The sequence below is a fragment of the Hyla sarda genome, unplaced genomic scaffold (assembly GCF_029499605.1).
Source record: "Hyla sarda isolate aHylSar1 unplaced genomic scaffold, aHylSar1.hap1 scaffold_358, whole genome shotgun sequence".
NCBI lineage: Eukaryota > Metazoa > Chordata > Amphibia > Anura > Hylidae > Hyla > Hyla sarda.
Window position 1 is genome coordinate 170,301 of NW_026610350.1, and position 21,678 is coordinate 191,978.

At 44.6% G+C, this 21,678-nt stretch overlaps 5 non-coding genes and 3 pseudogenes across 5 annotated transcripts; all 8 read left to right on the forward strand.

The window, feature by feature from the left end:
* The first annotated feature begins 1,648 nt into the window (after positions 1-1,648).
* Positions 1,649-1,824, forward strand: LOC130331845 (U2 spliceosomal RNA; annotated as a pseudogene).
* Positions 1,825-3,914: 2,090 nt separating this feature from the next.
* LOC130331795 (U2 spliceosomal RNA) lies at positions 3,915-4,105 on the forward strand. The gene has a single exon (XR_008874605.1). It is a non-coding gene; the product is annotated as a U2 spliceosomal RNA (small nuclear RNA).
* Positions 4,106-6,193: 2,088 nt separating this feature from the next.
* LOC130331796 (U2 spliceosomal RNA) lies at positions 6,194-6,384 on the forward strand. Its single transcript, XR_008874606.1, has one exon. It is a non-coding gene; the product is annotated as a U2 spliceosomal RNA (small nuclear RNA).
* Positions 6,385-8,479: 2,095 nt separating this feature from the next.
* Positions 8,480-8,670, forward strand: LOC130331797 (U2 spliceosomal RNA). The gene has a single exon (XR_008874607.1). It is a non-coding gene; the product is annotated as a U2 spliceosomal RNA (small nuclear RNA).
* Positions 8,671-10,759: 2,089 nt separating this feature from the next.
* On the forward strand, positions 10,760-10,950 carry LOC130331798 (U2 spliceosomal RNA). The gene has a single exon (XR_008874608.1). It is a non-coding gene; the product is annotated as a U2 spliceosomal RNA (small nuclear RNA).
* Positions 10,951-13,045: 2,095 nt separating this feature from the next.
* On the forward strand, positions 13,046-13,236 carry LOC130331800 (U2 spliceosomal RNA). The gene has a single exon (XR_008874609.1). It is a non-coding gene; the product is annotated as a U2 spliceosomal RNA (small nuclear RNA).
* A 4,514-nt stretch (positions 13,237-17,750) lies between these two features.
* On the forward strand, positions 17,751-17,910 carry LOC130331857 (U2 spliceosomal RNA; annotated as a pseudogene).
* A 3,195-nt stretch (positions 17,911-21,105) lies between these two features.
* On the forward strand, positions 21,106-21,286 carry LOC130331852 (U2 spliceosomal RNA; annotated as a pseudogene).
* Positions 21,287-21,678: the final 392 nt, after the last annotated feature.

Genomic DNA, 21,678 nt, shown 5'->3' on the forward strand with positions numbered 1-21,678 from the left:
TCTCATGATTTTTTATGGTTGGTTTTAAAGAAAATGAATTTTCCTGATTTTATTGTTGGAAAAATTGCACTTTTATATAAAAACTGTTTTAGTCGTATTTTAATTAACGGTTTTTTATCCCAAGAGGTATGTTTACAGTCTGGGGTGAAACAGGGGTGCCCCCTATCACCCATTCTTTTCATATGTGCAATAGAACCTCTGTTGAATGTTTTGAGAAAAGATAAGCTCATTAGAGGAGTGCCAATCCCTGGAAGTGGAGGACAGAGCGTAAAGACGATAGCATACATGGATGATGTTAATATTCTATGTCCAGATGAACCATCCCTGAAACGTGCTATCAGACAGACAGAATTTTTTTGTGAGGGCTCTGGCTTCAAATTAAATAAAAATAAATGTGATTGCTTTGCAATAGGGAATTGGGGCAATACGGAGGTGAATGTGCAATATGATAAAATCAAAATCTTGGGTGTCATCTTTGACAATGAAAATAATGGAGAGGAAAGCTGGTCCATCGTCAAAGAGAAAGTGCAAAAGAAAATAAGTTTTTGGAAAATGAGGAAATTAACAATAGAAGGAAAAGTACTGATAATGAAAGCTTTGTTGCTACCTATCATGCTATATTTAAGCTTGGTTTTCCCACCGAGTGAACGCACCTTAAAGTTTTTAAACAAGATTTGCTTTCATTTTTTATGGGGGTCTAAAATGGATAAACTCAGGAGAGATGTAATGATGAAGACAAAGAAATTGGGGGGTAAGGATGTGCCTGATTTAAAAAGGTTTTTATATATTCACTTTTTTTCTATGTGTTTTAATGGCTTGCAAAGAAACTGTTATTGGTCTTATTTTTTAAAATATGCTGCAGGTCACATTTTTAGAAAAAGAAAGTGGATAACCTTACCTTTAACGTCCCCAATCTTATTTATTCCCCCAGCGCACTATGTGGTTTTAGAAAAGATTATTCGTATTTATGGCATTGCTAATTTTAGTCAAGAAATTTGTAGTAATGCACGAAAATTAGTTCCTGAAATCAGGAAGATAGAACAGATTTGCTTAATATCTAATTATTCCACTGAGAAATCTCTAAGAGTTTGGAGGATGGTGAATATGGGATTCTTATCTAATGACTTAAAAGATCTGGCCTGGCAGATAGCACATCAATGTTTGCCTACCAGAGAATTCCAACACAGAAGAGGATTGTGTCGTAGTGCAAAGTGCCCGAGAATGGGGTGTCCTAGTGAGGAAACAGTTTTACACCTTTTTTGGAACTGTTTTTACGCCCAAGAGATATGGCATTTGATAGGACCCTTACTAAAATTCATTTCTGATCTTAATTTTTTAAATCATGAAGTTATTTTATATGGATTTTATAATGTTTTATCTGTGGAAAAGTCTCGGGTTTTGTGGATTAGTATAAATTGTATTAAAATTGCACTATGGAAGACGAGGAATATTCTTCTTTTTAAAAGAGACACTATTACCTCTAAAGATTGTGTTCGCCTAGCTCTTAGTGAGATGTATGTTTTCTATTTATTGGATAAAAAAAGATTAGGTCACAAAGTGGCTAAAAGTCTTTGGAATCTACATCTGTGGAATATGCTTTTAGCAGACTAAGTATAATCTGGACTGCGTAAGGTCTTTTAGTCTAAGAATATTATATCTAAAAGTAAAAAATCTGTTCTTATCAGTTTAATATCTGATACGTCCCCTATCTGGGGACCATATATTAAATGGATTTTTGAGAACGGGGGCCGATTTCGAAGCTTGCTTCCGTCGCCCTATGCATTGACCCGATATGGCAGTATCTTCGGGTACAGTGCACCACCCCCTTACAGGGTTAAAAAGAAAGATTCCTACTTTCATTGCTACCTGCTTGCTGGCTAGCCAGCTAGCCAGCCCTGTGGGCCTTGCTGCTGCTGCAGCCAAAAAACAAAAGGTGGTGCTGCTGCTGCTTCTGCTGCTTCTGCTTCTGCTTGTGTCTGGCCCCTGTTGGAGCGTCCAGGCACAGGACTTCTGCTGCTGCTGACTAAATGGCCTCCTTAATTGGATCATTTGAGTAGCCAGCACACCTGTGCAGGTAGGGCATGACATGATAGGCAGCTGCCTTGATAGCGGGTGGGTGCTGAATGTTCCTAATTGACAAAATAAGATTAATGCTTATGAAGAAATATAAAATCTCATCCCTTCCCCAATATCGCGCCACACCCCTACCCCTTAATTCCCTGGTTGAACGTGATGGACATATGTCTTTTTTCGACCGTACTAACTATGTAACTATGTAACATAACATGGGGGGGGGGGGGTCTCCTGGCTGTTCACACAGGTGTGTCATTGCTGTACATTGACCATGCATTGCTTCTGTGGTATTGCAAAGGCAAAGACAAATGCTTCCAGCCATCCATTGCACTAATTGATTGGTCATCAGCTGGCTGTCTATGTCCCGCATCAATATAGACCAAAGTACAGAGGGTTAGGCTATGCTATTGTGCACCTACCTGATGCATCAGAAGGTGCGAGGCCCTTGCTAAATTCTGTGCACAGACTTTGAGATCTATGCTTTAGACTGTATCTAAACCTGCTCCAACATGGACTGACATTCTGGCCTACTTTCAGCCGATGCGACTTGTCTGTCGCTGAACAGTCGCTTTTTATGTATTCAGCACCTATGTATAATGTTGTAAAAATGCTCTAGAAGCTAAAGTCGCAGAAATGTCACACATATTTGGCCTGCAACTTTCTGTGCGACAAATTCAGACAGGAAAAATCAGTATAAATCCTTAGAAAATTATCCCCCAGTGTCTCCATCTGCTGGCGGTATTGAATAAGCATTGCTGCACTGATGGGGTATGCATTAGACGAAAAAAAAGAAGAAAAAGAAGAATAATACGCCCAGAAAAGAGGCGAAAAGGAGAAAAACGTAAAAAAACGTGAAAAAAAAGTAAGAGGAAGAGAAGGGAAAAAAAGGTGGAAATGGGTTTAAAAGTGATTTCGGCGGAGAAATATATATATATATATATATATATATATATATATATATATATATATGCGCACACACACACATAGATATAAACGTATTCTCCGTTGAGATATTGCAGCCGCTGCTGTGTCCAGGCCCAGGAGCCTTAGCACTGTGCTGTGATGTCACTCAATACCACTGACATCACTAGGTGTAAACAACATCTCTCCTTTGCTGTGTATGTGACTATGGAGCTGTTTGGTGATGTCGTCTATTACGGCCTTCATAGAAGCAACAGGAGATTGTTGCATCCATCTTGAACCCTCAGAACTACAGTGCTATGATGTCACTCACTTCCACAGGCCTTGCAGAGTGTAAACAACAACAACCCAGCTTTGTTGTGTATGTAACCAAAGGGATTTGTGATGTCACCTAGAACCTTCACAGCAGCGACAGCTTTATGAGGAGCATCAGCACTGCTCTGCCTGAGCAGAACCATCACCGCCATAGGTTGTCAAATAACCCGGATTTAACCCACACAGGTAAGTCCAATGGGGTGCAGGCATGTCCTCTATGCTTACAGCTTCCCGTGGGTGTTGGTTTGATACCGTTTGGGGACAGCCAAGGAGGCATCTGCAGGCAACAAAGGTAGGTGTGTGCTTGTGTGTGTGTTTCCTATGCAGATCCTAAGCCCAGTGTCACATGCAAGTAGGAGGAGTAAGAAGGGTTCCTGGCAAATCCGGGTTATGGATTGCATTTAAAAAGGCCCCGTGGGAGTGCAATGGGCCCCTGTCTTGCTGCTTAGCAATAATGGTATGGGTTTAGGTTCTGCTGTGTGTACTGGTGGTTGACTGCCCCCCAGCCCAGAGTGTGCATGGAAAATTGTCTGGCAGCCTCCCTGACAGCAAGCAGTGATAGTGCCCATGAAGGGGACCTTGTTGGGCCCGCCCCTTTCACGGTTATCGCTTCTCGGCCTTTTGGCTAAGATCAAGTGTAGTATCTGTTCTTATCAGTTTAATATCTGATACGTCCCCTATCTGGGGACCATATATTAAATGGATTTTTGAGAACGGGGGCCGATTTCGAAGCTTGCTTCCGTCGCCCTATGCATTGACCCGATATGGCAGTATCTTCGGGTACAGTGCACCACCCCCTTACAGGGTTAAAAAGAAAGATTCCTACTTTCATTGCTACCTGCTTGCTGGCTAGCCAGCTAGCCAGCCCTGTGGGCCTTGCTGCTGCTGCAGCAGCCAAAAAACAAAAGGTGGTGCTGCTGCTGCTTCTGCTGCTTCTGCTTCTGCTTGTGTCTGGCCCCTGTTGGAGCGTCCAGGCACAGGACTTCTGCTGCTGCTGACTAAATGGCCTCCTTAATTGGATCATTTGAGTAGCCAGCACACCTGTGCAGGTAGGGCATGACATGATAGGCAGCTGCCTTGATAGCGGGTGGGTGCTGAATGTTCCTAATTGACAAAATAAGATTAATGCTTATGAAGAAATATAAAATCTCATCCCTTCCCCAATATCGCGCCACACCCCTACCCCTTAATTCCCTGGTTGAACGTGATGGACATATGTCTTTTTTCGACCGTACTAACTATGTAACTATGTAACATAACATGGGGGGGGGGGGGGGGGGTCTCCTGGCTGTTCACACAGGTGTGTCATTGCTGTACATTGACCATGCATTGCTTCTGTGGTATTGCAAAGGCAAAGACAAATGCTTCCAGCCATCCATTGCACTAATGGATTGGTCATCAGCTGGCTGTCTATGTCCCGCATCAATATAGACCAAAGTACAGAGGGTTAGGCTATGCTATTGTGCACCTACCTGATGCATCAGAAGGTGCGAGGCCCTTGCTAAATTCTGTGCACAGACTTTGAGATCTATGCTTTAGACTGTATCTAAACCTGCTCCAACATGGACTGACATTCTGGCCTACTTTCAGCCGATGCGACTTGTCTGTCGCTGAACAGTCGCTTTTTATGTATTCAGCACCTATGTATAATGTTGTAAAAATGCTCTAGAAGCTAAAGTCGCAGAAATGTCACACATATTTGGCCTGCAACTTTCTGTGCGACAAATTCAGACAGGAAAAATCAGTATAAATCCTTAGAAAATTATCCCCCAGTGTCTCCATCTGCTGGCGGTATTGAATAAGCATTGCTGCACTGATGGGGTATGCATTAGACGAAAAAAAAGAAGAAAAAGAAGAATAATACGCCCAGAAAAGAGGCGAAAAGGAGAAAAACGTAAAAAAACGTGAAAAAAAAGTAAGAGGAAGAGAAGGGAAAAAAAGGTGGAAATGGGTTTAAAAGTGATTTCGGCGGAGAAATATATATATATATATATATATATATATATATATATGCGCACACACACACATAGATATAAACGTATTCTCCGTTGAGATATTGCAGCCGCTGCTGTGTCCAGGCCCAGGAGCCTTAGCACTGTGCTGTGATGTCACTCAATACCACTGACATCACTAGGTGTAAACAACATCTCTCCTTTGCTGTGTATGTGACTATGGAGCTGTTTGGTGATGTCGTCTATTACGGCCTTCATAGAAGCAACAGGAGATTGTTGCATCCATCTAGAACCCTCAGAACTACAGTGCTATGATGTCACTCACTTCCACAGGCCTTGCAGAGTGTAAACAACAACAACCCAGCTTTGTTGTGTATGTAACCAAAGGGATTTGTGATGTCACCTAGAACCTTCACAGCAGCGACAGCTTTATGAGGAGCATCAGCACTGCTCTGCCTGAGCAGAACCATCACCGCCATAGGTTGTCAAATAACCCGGATTTAACCCACACAGGTAAGTCCAATGGGGTGCAGGCATGTCCTCTATGCTTACAGCTTCCCGTGGGTGTTGGTTTGATACCGTTTGGGGACAGCCAAGGAGGCATCTGCAGGCAACAAAGGTAGGTGTGTGCTTGTGTGTGTGTTTCCTATGCAGATCCTAAGCCCAGTGTCACATGCAAGTAGGAGGAGTAAGAAGGGTTCCTGGCAAATCCGGGTTATGGATTGCATTTAAAAAGGCCCCGTGGGAGTGCAATGGGCCCCTGTCTTGCTGCTTAGCAATAATGGTATGGGTTTAGGTTCTGCTGTGTGTACTGGTGGTTGACTGCCCCCCAGCCCAGAGTGTGCATGGAAAATTGTCTGGCAGCCTCCCTGACAGCAAGCAGTGATAGTGCCCATGAAGGGGACCTTGTTGGGCCCGCCCCTTTCACGGTTATCGCTTCTCGGCCTTTTGGCTAAGATCAAGTGTAGTATCTGTTCTTATCAGTTTAATATCTGATACGTCCCCTATCTGGGGACCATATATTAAATGGATTTTTGAGAACGGGGGCCGATTTCGAAGCTTGCTTCCGTCGCCCTATGCATTGACCCGATATGGCAGTATCTTCGGGTACAGTGCACCACCCCCTTACAGGGTTAAAAAGAAAGATTCCTACTTTCATTGCTACCTGCTTGCTGGCTAGCCAGCTAGCCAGCCCTGTGGGCCTTGCTGCTGCTGCAGCCAAAAAACAAAAGGTGGTGCTGCTGCTGCTTCTGCTGCTTCTGCTTCTGCTTGTGTCTGGCCCCTGTTGGAGCGTCCAGGCACAGGACTTCTGCTGCTGCTGACTAAATGGCCTCCTTAATTGGATCATTTGAGTAGCCAGCACACCTGTGCAGGTAGGGCATGACATGATAGGCAGCTGCCTTGATAGCGGGTGGGTGCTGAATGTTCCTAATTGACAAAATAAGATTAATGCTTATGAAGAAATATAAAATCTCATCCCTTCCCCAATATCGCGCCACACCCCTACCCCTTAATTCCCTGGTTGAACGTGATGGACATATGTCTTTTTTCGACCGTACTAACTATGTAACTATGTAACATAACATGGGGGGGGTCTCCTGGCTGTTCACACAGGTGTGTCATTGCTGTACATTGACCATGCATTGCTTCTGTGGTATTGCAAAGGCAAAGACAAATGCTTCCAGCCATCCATTGCACTAATGGATTGGTCATCAGCTGGCTGTCTATGTCCCGCATCAATATAGACCAAAGTACAGAGGGTTAGGCTATGCTATTGTGCACCTACCTGATGCATCAGAAGGTGCGAGGCCCTTGCTAAATTCTGTGCACAGACTTTGAGATCTATGCTTTAGACTGTATCTAAACCTGCTCCAACATGGACTGACATTCTGGCCTACTTTCAGCCGATGCGACTTGTCTGTCGCTGAACAGTCGCTTTTTATGTATTAAGCACCTATGTATAATGTTGTAAAAATGCTCTAGAAGCTAAAGTCGCAGAAATGTCACACATATTTGGCCTGCAACTTTCTGTGCGACAAATTCAGACAGGAAAAATCAGTATAAATCCTTAGAAAATTATCCCCCAGTGTCTCCATCTGCTGGCGGTATTGAATAAGCATTGCTGCACTGATGGGGTATGCATTAGACGAAAAAAAAGAAGAAAAAGAAGAATAATACGCCCAGAAAAGAGGCGAAAAGGAGAAAAACGTAAAAAAACGTGAAAAAAAAGTAAGAGGAAGAGAAGGGAAAAAAAGGTGGAAATGGGTTTAAAAGTGATTTCGGCGGAGAAATATATATATATATATATATATATATATATATATATATATATATATATATATATATGCGCACACACACACATAGATATAAACGTATTCTCCGTTGAGATATTGCAGCCGCTGCTGTGTCCAGGCCCAGGAGCCTTAGCACTGTGCTGTGATGTCACTCAATACCACTGACATCACTAGGTGTAAACAACATCTCTCCTTTGCTGTGTATGTGACTATGGAGCTGTTTGGTGATGTCGTCTATTACGGCCTTCATAGAAGCAACAGGAGATTGTTGCATCCATCTTGAACCCTCAGAACTACAGTGCTATGATGTCACTCACTTCCACAGGCCTTGCAGAGTGTAAACAACAACAAACCAGCTTTGTTGTGTATGTAACCATAGGGATTTGTGATGTCACCTAGAACCTTCACAGCAGCGACAGCTTTATGAGGAGCATCAGCACTGCTCTGCCTGAGCAGAACCATCACCGCCATAGGTTGTCAAATAACCCGGATTTAACCCACACAGGTAAGTCCAATGGGGTGCAGGCATGTCCTCTATGCTTACAGCTTCCCGTGGGTGTTGGTTTGATACCGTTTGGGGACAGCCAAGGAGGCATCTGCAGGCAACAAAGGTAGGTGTGTGCTTGTGTGTGTGTTTCCTATGCAGATCCTAAGCCCAGTGTCACATGCAAGTAGGAGGAGTAAGAAGGGTTCCTGGCAAATCCGGGTTATGGATTGCATTTAAAAAGGCCCCGTGGGAGTGCAATGGGCCCCTGTCTTGCTGCTTAGCAATAATGGTATGGGTTTAGGTTCTGCTGTGTGTACTGGTGGTTGACTGCCCCCCAGCCCAGAGTGTGCATGGAAAATTGTCTGGCAGCCTCCCTGACAGCAAGCAGTGATAGTGCCCATGAAGGGGACCTTGTTGGGCCCGCCCCTTTCACGGTTATCGCTTCTCGGCCTTTTGGCTAAGATCAAGTGTAGTATCTGTTCTTATCAGTTTAATATCTGATACGTCCCCTATCTGGGGACCATATATTAAATGGATTTTTGAGAACGGGGGCCGATTTCGAAGCTTGCTTCCGTCGCCCTATGCATTGACCCGATATGGCAGTATCTTCGGGTACAGTGCACCACCCCCTTACAGGGTTAAAAAGAAAGATTCCTACTTTCATTGCTACCTGCTTGCTGGCTAGCCAGCTAGCCAGCCAGCCAGCCCTGTGGGCCTTGCTGCTGCTGCAGCCAAAAAACAAAAGGTGGTGCTGCTGCTGCTTCTGCTGCTTCTGCTTCTGCTTGTGTCTGGCCCCTGTTGGAGCGTCCAGGCACAGGACTTCTGCTGCTGCTGACTAAATGGCCTCCTTAATTGGATCATTTGAGTAGCCAGCACACCTGTGCAGGTAGGGCATGACATGATAGGCAGCTGCCTTGATAGCGGGTGGGTGCTGAATGTTCCTAATTGACAAAATAAGATTAATGCTTATGAAGAAATATAAAATCTCATCCCTTCCCCAATATCGCGCCACACCCCTACCCCTTAATTCCCTGGTTGAACTTGATGGACATATGTCTTTTTTCGACCGTACTAACTATGTAACTATGTAACATAACATGGGGGGGGGGTCTCCTGGCTGTTCACACAGGTGTGTCATTGCTGTACATTGACCATGCATTGCTTCTGTGGTATTGCAAAGGCAAAGACAAATGCTTCCAGCCATCCATTGCACTAATGGATTGGTCATCAGCTGGCTGTCTATGTCCCGCATCAATATAGACCAAAGTACAGAGGGTTAGGCTATGCTATTGTGCACCTACCTGATGCATCAGAAGGTGCGAGGCCCTTGCTAAATTCTGTGCACAGACTTTGAGATCTATGCTTTAGACTGTATCTAAACCTGCTCCAACATGGACTGACATTCTGGCCTACTTTCAGCCGATGCGACTTGTCTGTCGCTGAACAGTCGCTTTTTATGTATTCAGCACCTATGTATAATGTTGTAAAAATGCTCTAGAAGCTAAAGTCGCAGAAATGTCACACATATTTGGCCTGCAACTTTCTGTGCGACAAATTCAGACAGGAAAAATCAGTATAAATCCTTAGAAAATTATCCCCCAGTGTCTCCATCTGCTGGCGGTATTGAATAAGCATTGCTGCACTGATGGGGTATGCATTAGACGAAAAAAAAGAAGAAAAAGAAGAATAATACGCCCAGAAAAGAGGCGAAAAGGAGAAAAACGTAAAAAAACGTGAAAAAAAAGTAAGAGGAAGAGAAGGGAAAAAAAGGTGGAAATGGGTTTAAAAGTGATTTCGGCGGAGAAATATATATATATATATATATATATATATATATATATATATGCGCACACACACACATAGATATAAACGTATTCTCCGTTGAGATATTGCAGCCGCTGCTGTGTCCAGGCCCAGGAGCCTTAGCACTGTGCTGTGATGTCACTCAATACCACTGACATCACTAGGTGTAAACAACATCTCTCCTTTGCTGTGTATGTGACTATGGAGCTGTTTGGTGATGTCGTCTATTACGGCCTTCATAGAAGCAACAGGAGATTGTTGCATCCATCTTGAACCCTCAGAACTACAGTGCTATGATGTCACTCACTTCCACAGGCCTTGCAGAGTGTAAACAACAACAAACCAGCTTTGTTGTGTATGTAACCATAGGGATTTGTGATGTCACCTAGAACCTTCACAGCAGCGACAGCTTTATGAGGAGCATCAGCACTGCTCTGCCTGAGCAGAACCATCACCGCCATAGGTTGTCAAATAACCCGGATTTAACCCACACAGGTAAGTCCAATGGGGTGCAGGCATGTCCTCTATGCTTACAGCTTCCCGTGGGTGTTGGTTTGATACCGTTTGGGGACAGCCAAGGAGGCATCTGCAGGCAACAAAGGTAGGTGTGTGCTTGTGTGTGTGTTTCCTATGCAGATCCTAAGCCCAGTGTCACATGCAAGTAGGAGGAGTAAGAAGGGTTCCTGGCAAATCCGGGTTATGGATTGCATTTAAAAAGGCCCCGTGGGAGTGCAATGGGCCCCTGTCTTGCTGCTTAGCAATAATGGTATGGGTTTAGGTTCTGCTGTGTGTACTGGTGGTTGACTGCCCCCCAGCCCAGAGTGTGCATGGAAAATTGTCTGGCAGCCTCCCTGACAGCAAGCAGTGATAGTGCCCATGAAGGGGACCTTGTTGGGCCCGCCCCTTTCACGGTTATCGCTTCTCGGCCTTTTGGCTAAGATCAAGTGTAGTATCTGTTCTTATCAGTTTAATATCTGATACGTCCCCTATCTGGGGACCATATATTAAATGGATTTTTGAGAACGGGGGCCGATTTCGAAGCTTGCTTCCGTCGCCCTATGCATTGACCCGATATGGCAGTATCTTCGGGTACAGTGCACCACCCCCTTACAGGGTTAAAAAGAAAGATTCCTACTTTCATTGCTACCTGCTTGCTGGCTAGCCAGCTAGCCAGCCCTGTGGGCCTTGCTGCTGCTGCAGCCAAAAAACAAAAGGTGGTGCTGCTGCTGCTTCTGCTGCTTCTGCTTCTGCTTGTGTCTGGCCCCTGTTGGAGCGTCCAGGCACAGGACTTCTGCTGCTGCTGACTAAATGGCCTCCTTAATTGGATCATTTGAGTAGCCAGCACACCTGTGCAGGTAGGGCATGACATGATAGGCAGCTGCCTTGATAGCGGGTGGGTGCTGAATGTTCCTAATTGACAAAATAAGATTAATGCTTATGAAGAAATATAAAATCTCATCCCTTCCCCAATATCGTGCCACACCCCTACCCCTTAATTCCCTGGTTGAACTTGATGGACATATGTCTTTTTTCGACCGTACTAACTATGTAACTATGTAACATAACATGGGGGGGGGGTCTCCTGGCTGTTCACACAGGTGTGTCATTGCTGTACATTGACCATGCATTGCTTCTGTGGTATTGCAAAGGCAAAGACAAATGCTTCCAGCCATCCATTGCACTAATGGATTGGTCATCAGCTGGCTGTCTATGTCCCGCATCAATATAGACCAAAGTACAGAGGGTTAGGCTATGCTATTGTGCACCTACCTGATGCATCAGAAGGTGCGAGGCCCTTGCTAAATTCTGTGCACAGACTTTGAGATCTATGCTTTAGACTGTATCTAAACCTGCTCCAACATGGACTGACATTCTGGCCTACTTTCAGCCGATGCGACTTGTCTGTCGCTGAACAGTCGCTTTTTATGTATTCAGCACCTATGTATAATGTTGTAAAAATGCTCTAGAAGCTAAAGTCGCAGAAATGTCACACATATTTGGCCTGCAACTTTCTGTGCGACAAATTCAGACAGGAAAAATCAGTATAAATCCTTAGAAAATTATCCCCCAGTGTCTCCATCTGCTGGCGGTATTGAATAAGCATTGCTGCACTGATGGGGTATGCATTAGACGAAAAAAAAGAAGAAAAAGAAGAATAATACGCCCAGAAAAGAGGCGAAAAGGAGAAAAACGTAAAAAAACGTGAAAAAAAAGTAAGAGGAAGAGAAGGGAAAAAAAGGTGGAAATGGGTTTAAAAGTGATTTCGGCGGAGATATATATATATATATATATATATATATATATATATATATATATATATATATATATGCGCACACACACACATAGATATAAACGTATTCTCCGTTGAGATATTGCAGCCGCTGCTGTGTCCAGGCCCAGGAGCCTTAGCACTGTGCTGTGATGTCACTCAATACCACTGACATCACTAGGTGTAAACAACATCTCTCCTTTGCTGTGTATGTGACTATGGAGCTGTTTGGTGATGTCGTCTATTACGGCCTTCATAGAAGCAACAGGAGATTGTTGCATCCATCTTGAACCCTCAGAACTACAGTGCTATGATGTCACTCACTTCCACAGGCCTTGCAGAGTGTAAACAACAACAACCCAGCTTTGTTGTGTATGTAACCATAGGGATTTGTGATGTCACCTAGAACCTTCACAGCAGCGACAGCTTTATGAGGAGCATCAGCACTGCTCTGCCTGAGCAGAACCATCACCGCCATAGGTTGTCAAATAACCCGGATTTAACCCACACAGGTAAGTCCAATGGGGTGCAGGCATGTCCTCTATGCTTACAGCTTCCCGTGGGTGTTGGTTTGATACCGTTTGGGGACAGCCAAGGAGGCATCTGCAGGCAACAAAGGTAGGTGTGTGCTTGTGTGTGTGTTTCCTATGCAGATCCTAAGCCCAGTGTCACATGCAAGTAGGAGGAGTAAGAAGGGTTCCTGGCAAATCCGGGTTATGGATTGCATTTAAAAAGGCCCCGTGGGAGTGCAATGGGCCCCTGTCTTGCTGCTTAGCAATAATGGTATGGGTTTAGGTTCTGCTGTGTGTACTGGTGGTTGACTGCCCCCCAGCCCAGAGTGTGCATGGAAAATTGTCTGGCAGCCTCCCTGACAGCAAGCAGTGATAGTGCCCATGAAGGGGACCTTGTTGGGCCCGCCCCTTTCACGGTTATCGCTTCTCGGCCTTTTGGCTAAGATCAAGTGTAGTATCTGTTCTTATCAGTTTAATATCTGATACGTCCCCTATCTGGGGACCATATATTAAATGGATTTTTGAGAACGGGGGCCGATTTCGAAGCTTGCTTCCGTCGCCCTATGCATTGACCCGATATGGCAGTATCTTCGGGTACAGTGCACCACCCCCTTACAGGGTTAAAAAGAAAGATTCCTACTTTCATTGCTACCTGCTTGCTGGCTAGCCAGCTAGCCAGCCCTGTGGGCCTTGCTGCTGCTGCAGCCAAAAAACAAAAGGTGGTGCTGCTGCTGCTTCTGCTGCTTCTGCTTCTGCTTGTGTCTGGCCCCTGTTGGAGCGTCCAGGCACAGGACTTCTGCTGCTGCTGACTAAATGGCCTCCTTAATTGGATCATTTGAGTAGCCAGCACACCTGTGCAGGTAGGGCATGACATGATAGGCAGCTGCCTTGATAGCGGGTGGGTGCTGAATGTTCCTAATTGACAAAATAAGATTAATGCTTATGAAGAAATATAAAATCTCATCCCTTCCCCAATATCGCGCCACACCCCTACCCCTTAATTCCCTGGTTGAACGTGATGGACATATGTCTTTTTTCGACCGTACTAACTATGTAACTATGTAACATAACATGGGGGGGGGGGGGGGGTCTCCTGGCTGTTCACACAGGTGTGTCATTGCTGTACATTGACCATGCATTGCTTCTGTGGTATTGCAAAGGCAAAGACAAATGCTTCCAGCCATCCATTGCACTAATGGATTGGTCATCAGCTGGCTGTCTATGTCCCGCATCAATATAGACCAAAGTACAGAGGGTTAGGCTATGCTATTGTGCACCTACCTGATGCATCAGAAGGTGCGAGGCCCTTGCTAAATTCTGTGCACAGACTTTGAGATCTATGCTTTAGACTGTATCTAAACCTGCTCCAACATGGACTGACATTCTGGCCTACTTTCAGCCGATGCGACTTGTCTGTCGCTGAACAGTCGCTTTTTATGTATTCAGCACCTATGTATAATGTTGTAAAAATGCTCTAGAAGCTAAAGTCGCAGAAATGTCACACATATTTGGCCTGCAACTTTCTGTGCGACAAATTCAGACAGGAAAAATCAGTATAAATCCTTAGAAAATTATCCCCCAGTGTCTCCATCTGCTGGCGGTATTGAATAAGCATTGCTGCACTGATGGGGTATGCATTAGACGAAAAAAAAGAAGAAAAAGAAGAATAATACGCCCAGAAAAGAGGCGAAAAGGAGAAAAACGTAAAAAAACGTGAAAAAAAAGTAAGAGGAAGAGAAGGGAAAAAAAGGTGGAAATGGGTTTAAAAGTGATTTCGGCGGAGAAATATATATATATATATATATATATATATATATATATATATGCGCACACACACACATAGATATAAACGTATTCTCCGTTGAGATATTGCAGCCGCTGCTGTGTCCAGGCCCAGGAGCCTTAGCACTGTGCTGTGATGTCACTCAATACCACTGACATCACTAGGTGTAAACAACATCTCTCCTTTGCTGTGTATGTGACTATGGAGCTGTTTGGTGATGTCGTCTATTACGGCCTTCATAGAAGCAACAGGAGATTGTTGCATCCATCTTGAACCCTCAGAACTACAGTGCTATGATGTCACTCACTTCCACAGGCCTTGCAGAGTGTAAACAACAACAACCCAGCTTTGTTGTGTATGTAACCATAGGGATTTGTGATGTCACCTAGAACCTTCACAGCAGCGACAGCTTTATGAGGAGCATCAGCACTGCTCTGCCTGAGCAGAACCATCACCGCCATAGGTTGTCAAATAACCCGGATTTAACCCACACAGGTAAGTCCAATGGGGTGCAGGCATGTCCTCTATGCTTACAGCTTCCCGTGGGTGTTGGTTTGATACCGTTTGGGGACAGCCAAGGAGGCATCTGCAGGCAACAAAGGTAGGTGTGTGCTTGTGTGTGTGTTTCCTATGCAGATCCTAAGCCCAGTGTCACATGCAAGTAGGAGGAGTAAGAAGGGTTCCTGGCAAATCCGGGTTATGGATTGCATTTAAAAAGGCCCCGTGGGAGTGCAATGGGCCCCTGTCTTGCTGCTTAGCAATAATGGTATGGGTTTAGGTTCTGCTGTGTGTACTGGTGGTTGACTGCCCCCCAGCCCAGAGTGTGCATGGAAAATTGTCTGGCAGCCTCCCTGACAGCAAGCAGTGATAGTGCCCATGAAGGGGACCTTGTTGGGCCCGCCCCTTTCACGGTTATCGCTTCTCGGCCTTTTGGCTAAGATCGGGGTTTATTGCCTCGGTCGGCGCTGAGGGTTCGAGTGAACTGCGCCGCGACTAGCTGCGTAGGTGATCAAGACTGTGGTAATCGTTACCGACAGATTTGGAAAGATGGCTGGATCCAACATGTCTGCAGTGGAGAAGACCGTACGCATCAAGGTGCTAACCACGGATCGTCTAAGAAACAGCATTGAATACATCGGCCATACCATTGTGGAGCGACTGGCAGGATTTTCCTTGAGCGACCTCTTTTGTGTCCAGGAGAACAAGCGCCAAGGTATTTATGACGTGTCCTTCTTATATGATGCTGACTGCCAGAACTTTTATGAGTGCTTAAAACGGAACAGTGGAAGTGAGGTTTTGCGGGATGTGTCCTTTTATCCCCTTTTTGAAATGGGGACAAAGACTTTGTTTATCCACATGTACAATCCGTTTGTTGATGTCTCTATGATTAAGAACTTCTTGAGCATCTATTGTGAGTCTATTGCTGGTGGTACTAAGCAGACAAGCAGCATTGGTGTATTTAATGGCACGTATAAGTTCTTTGTGAAGTTGCGGCTTGATGGAGATTGCATTGGAGGCGTTAAGCACCCTCCGGCGAACTTTACCATTGCTGGTTTCAGAGGTTATCTCTATTACTACGGACAGCCATCTTTCTGTAGAAATTGTCTATTGTTTGGACATGTGAAGGAGGCCTGCCCTGGCAGTAAGAAATGCAGGAACTGTAAGCAACCGGGGCATGAGGCGGGTGCATGTCCACACCCGAGGACCTGTGACCTATGTGGGGAAGCTGGCCATGTGTACAAGAACTGTCCAGTGTTGAAGAGGAGGGAGGAGGAGAGGAGAATGGAAGAGGAAATGGTGGAGAGGAGGAGGGCAGCTGCAGCTGCGGCTGCAGTGGTTCCTGCAAGAGAGAGCGTTATTATTGGAGAGGTACAGAGTCCTGTGGTGGTAGAGGAGCAAGTGAAGGTGGTGGAGGAGCAAGTGGTGGTGGAGGAGGAGCAAATGGCGGTGCAAGTGGAAGAAGGGGAGATTGAGGATGCTCCCAGTCCCCCGGCTGAGGAGTCGCCGCAAATTGAAGAGTGGTCTTCTTCTGAGGGTGAAGACCGTGAGGAGAGACATAGAGAGAGAGAGAGAGAGAGGATGACTTTGATCTTTTTCGTCCCCCCAAGAAGACGGCCAGGAAGCTTTCTGGTGGACAGATGGAGTCGACGCTGGTGGCTACGGACAATCGGTATCAACCGCTATCTGAGAGCGACATGGATGCGTGCTCTGCGGGAGAAGCTTCTCCCACACCGCTGAGGAAAGCTACCTAAATAACTTTCTTCTTTTCTGTCAAATTCTTCCTTAGGGTTGTTAAGATGGTGGTATGTCTTTTTTAGTCGGTTCTATAAACGTTAGAGTCTTTAGAAGTAAAGTCAGAAGGACAGTAATTTTGGAGGACTTGGCAGGGAAAAAAGCGGACATTATTTGTTTGCAGGAATGTGGGCTAAATGATATTCCGGGGAAGGGAGAATGGGCTTATGGTCCTGCTGTTTGGTCGGTGTCTGGGCATAATAGGAATGATGGGGTAGGGGTGCTTTTTAAGAGCTTTAAGTTTGAAGTTTGTAGTTATGTGGTAATAGAGGAGGGGAGGTGTATCATGGTGGAGGTTAAGGTGCAGGGGGTTAAATTTAGGTTGATAAATGTGTATGCGCCGGTAAGGAGGGAGGAGCGGGTGGGGTTGTTGGAGGTAATTAAGAGGTTTCTGCCGGGTAAAATACCTTTGGTGTGGGTGGGGGATTTCAACTGTGAAATTGAGGGGAATGTGGATGTATCTGGGAATATTCTTAAAAGTATGGTGTGTGACTTTAAGTTAAAGGATGTGGCTGAAGCGTGTGGAGTGTGTCCTTTGTTAGATACATATTATTCTGATAGTGGAAGTCATAGTTCCAGACTTGATATGTGTTTTGTGTCTAAGGGTGTGTTATGTAAGAATTATATGCAAGAAAAAGTAGGATATTCAGATCATGAGTATGTGTGTTGTGAGTTAGTATTGGATGCAGATTGTGTGAGTGGGAGGGGTGTATGGAAATTAAATGTTAAATTGTTGGAAGTGGAAGGAGTGTATGATAGATATGTTAATAAGTATAGGGGTTGGTGTAAGAAAAAGAATGATTTTCCTGATATATTGTGTTGGTGGGAATGGGTTAAGGGTCAAACAAAAGTTTTCTTTAAAAGAGAGGGATATAAGCGGAATGCTGGGAGGAAGAAGAAGTATGAATGGTTGAATAAAAGATTGGTGTTTCTCAATAAGTTAAAGAAGTATGGCTGGAGTGTGGGTGAGCAGATTGAGGTTGTGAAGAGTGATCTAAAAAATTGGTTGAATGAGAAAGGTAAAGAGTTGATGTATCAAGCAAAACTTGATCGCTTCTCGGCCTTTTGGCTAAGATCAAGTGTAGTATCTGTTCTTATCAGTTTTCATGCTGGTGGGGATGGGTGCTGCATGGAGGATGCAGGTGTACCAGGGCTTTCCGGGGCTGGTTCTGAGGAATCAGCTCGACGGCTGCCCCGATGTGACCTGTTCCCTCCGGGTCTCGCCATGAGGCTGAGAGGGTCTAGAGCCGAGGTACTTTTGTGCCTCGGGGAGTGGTGACCCCGAGGTGCCGAAACTCACTGGGAGAATAGGCTCACTGAGTTGAAGCACGGGCACCATAATCTCTTCACCTTGTGGCACTCACCTCTTGATTCCCGGCCTTCTGGCTAGGATCAGAGAAATTTTTATAGATCCGGCCGGATGTCCGGGCAGTATATCTGCACACATTCACTTATTTATTTATTTTTTGTCTCACTGTGTCACTTTTTGCGTGTTGTGTGTTCACAGGATTTGTCAGGATGCGGTAGCCCTTCTGGGTGTCCCTCCTGGCGGTCTAGGGGAGGTGTGTGTGGCCATTAGGTTCCGCACCTCCCTGCAAACACCCCGGGTACTCCTGCTTCGCAGGGTACCTACCGTAATCGGCTCTGCGGGCAGATACCTTGGCTAACGCCAAGGGGGATGCCGGGAGCATTTGTGGTCTCCTAGTAGCTTCGGCGAAAAGGGACATCGAACCTGGAACCTCGCAGGTACCTTTTGGTCCGGAGGCGAAGGGTAAGGTTTGTTGGGGGGCCTCTCTCCTATCGGAGAAGGGCTTGCGATAGACCGCATCCTTTGTGCACGTTTTTTTTAGTGTAACACGTTTGCACTTTTTCTTGCACTTTGGGTGAATCGAAAGCACGTTCCTCGGCTTTAGATAAAAAAAAAAAAAAAAAAAATCAAGCAAAACTTGATAAGTTAGAGAAAGATGAAAAATGTTCGAGATATTTCTTTAAAAAAGTTATTGGGAAGAGAGAGGATATGGTAAGAGTGTATGATGATGATGGCTGTCTGGTTAAAGGTAAAGCTGTGTTGGGAGTGGTTAAAATTTTTTATGAAGAGTTGTATGCGGTAAAAGATTGTGAAGAGGACTTGCAGGATGAAGTGTTGAGAGTGCTTGATAAGAGAGTGGATGGTAGTGAATATGGGACTCTGATGAGAGAGATTGGAGAGGAGGAAGTGAAGAGGACTGTGGATAGTATGTCAAGAAATAAAACGCCTGGAGAGGATGGGTTGCCTGTTGAATTTTATGCTTGGATTTGGGATGTTGTGAAGGATGATTTGGTGGAAGTGTATAGGTATATGTGGAGGAAGGAGAGAATGGTGGAAAGTATGAAGAGTGGAGTGGTTGTGTTGATTTATAAGAAAGGTGATGTGAATGATGTGAGGAATTGGAGGCCGATAACTTTGTTGAATGTAGATTATAAGGTGTTTGCTAAAATAATTACAAATAGGATGAGAGATGTGGTTGAGCAGGTGATTGGAGAAGAACAAGTGTGTGGAGTGCCTGGGAGAAGAATAAATGAAAATTTGTGTTTGTTGAGAGATTTGTTATGGGATAGTATGAGTAGGAAACAGGAGGTTAGAGTGATGTCGATAGATTTTGAAAAGGCGTTTGATCGTCTGTCACATAGGTTTTTGTTTAGAGTATTAGTGAGAATGGGATTCCCGGGGGATTTTGTAAATGTTGTAAGGATGCTGTATGATGGAGTATATAGTAAGGTTTTGATAAATGGTTGGATGTCTGAGAAGGTGAAAGTATGTTCTGGTGTAAGGCAGGGTTGTCCGTTGTCCCCTATGGCTTTTATATGTGCTATGGAGCCATTATTAGAGATGTTGCGGCGGGATAAGTGTGTTAGAGGGTTAAAAATTCCAGGGAGTGGTGGGAGAGAAGTCAAAGTTTTGGCCTACATGGATGATGTGTGTATTTTGGGAGAGTCTGTGGCTGTTATGAGAAGGGCAAAGTTACTAGTTGGATTGTTTTGTGGAGCATCTGGGTTTAAGGTGAATTGGGACAAAAGTGAGTATAAATGTTTTGGTAGTATGCAAGGAAGTGAGGATGTGGGTATGAAGAATATTGAAGGTGGTATTCAGGTTTTAGGTGTTAAAATGGATGAAAGATTGGATGGGAGAGAAAGTTGGGATGATGTAGAGAAGAGAGTGTCCAAAAAATTGAGTCTTTGGAGGTTGAGAGATTTGTCTATGGTTGGGAAAGTGCTGGTTGTGAAAAGTGTAATATTGCCTATTTTATTGTATGTGGCAATAGTGTTTCCGCCAAGTTACATGGTTTTAAGGAAGTTAAAAAGAATTTTGTTTGTGTTTTTTTGGGGTACAAAAGTGGAAAGAGTGAGGAGAGAAGTTGTGATGAAGGATGGTAGTAAGGGTGGAATGGGATTTCCAAATCTAGATGTGTATTTGGGGGTGAATGTGGTGTTTGCGGTTAGAAGGATGATGAGAGGAGAAAAGAATTTTGCATGTATGTTGAGATATTTAGGTGGGCGTGTGTTATGCAAATTAGGTTGGCTGGAGAGAGATTTGAGAGTGCCTTATGCGTTTGTGTGCCCGAGTTGGTATTTGTATGTGGAAAAGTTTTTGGAGAGTTATAGGTTGATTGGTGTGAGAAAGGAGTTGTTTGAAAGTAAGAAGAATGTGTTTGGGTATGTCGCCGCAAGTGAGGTGGAGTGTCTGATTAATATGGTAAGAGGCCAGGATGTGTCTAAGGTGTGGAAGAGTTTAATGACAGATGGAATATCAAATAGACAGAGAGAGATAGGATGGCAGTGTTTGCATGGAGCCTTACCAGTAAGAGAGTTCCAAAGGAATAGAGGTATTGGAAGGAGTGAAATATGTCCGAGGGAAGATTGTAGTGGGGTTGAAAGTGTGATGCATGTGATTTGGAATTGTGACATGGCTCAGAATGTATGGAGAGGGATAGGTCCGTTGTGTAAGGAGTTGACTGGGATAAATAGGTTCTCATATGAGGTTGTGATGTTTGGTCTTAGTATGATTGGAAGAAAGAATGAAAGGGTGTTGTTTGTGTTGTTGGCGATTGTGAAGGAAGTCTTGTGGGATGTTAGAAATTTATATGTGTTTAAGAGAAAAGATGTGACTGTGGAAGGAAGTTTAAGAATGATTCTGGATAGGTTGTACACCGTTTATTTACGTGATAAAAAGAAATTAGGTGAAATAGATGAAGAGGGGATATGGAAATTTTTGAAGTGGAGACATGTTGTAAGGGTGTAATGGTGATGGTATTTGAATTTGTTTTGAATTTGCTTTGAACAAATAAAGAATGACCTAATGATGAGTTAGACTTTACCATGAGTCAAAAATGACGCGTTATCTAAGTGGTGTTTAGTCTAAACCTGAAGGTTTATAAAAAAAAAAAAAAAAAAATCTGTTCTTATCAGTTTAATATCTGATACGTCCCCTATCTGGGGACCATATATTAAATGGATTTTTGAGAACGGGGGCCGATTTCGAAGCTTGCTTCCGTCGCCCTATGCATTGACCCGATATGGCAGTATCTTCGGGTACAGTGCACCACCCCCTTACAGGGTTAAAAAGAAAGATTCCTACTTTCATTGCTACCTGCTTGCTGGCTAGCCAGCTAGCCAGCCCTGTGGGCCTTGCTGCTGCTGCAGCCAAAAAACAAAAGGTGGTGCTGCTGCTGCTTCTGCTGCTTCTGCTTCTGCTTGTGTCTGGCCCCTGTTGGAGCGTCCAGGCACAGGACTTCTGCTGCTGCTGACTAAATGGCCTCCTTAATTGGATCATTTGAGTAGCCAGCACACCTGTGCAGGTAGGGCATGACATGATAGGCAGCTGCCTTGATAGCGGGTGGGTGCTGAATGTTCCTAATTGACAAAATAAGATTAATGCTTATGAAGAAATATAAAATCTCATCCCTTCCCCAATATCGCGCCACACCCCTACCCCTTAAT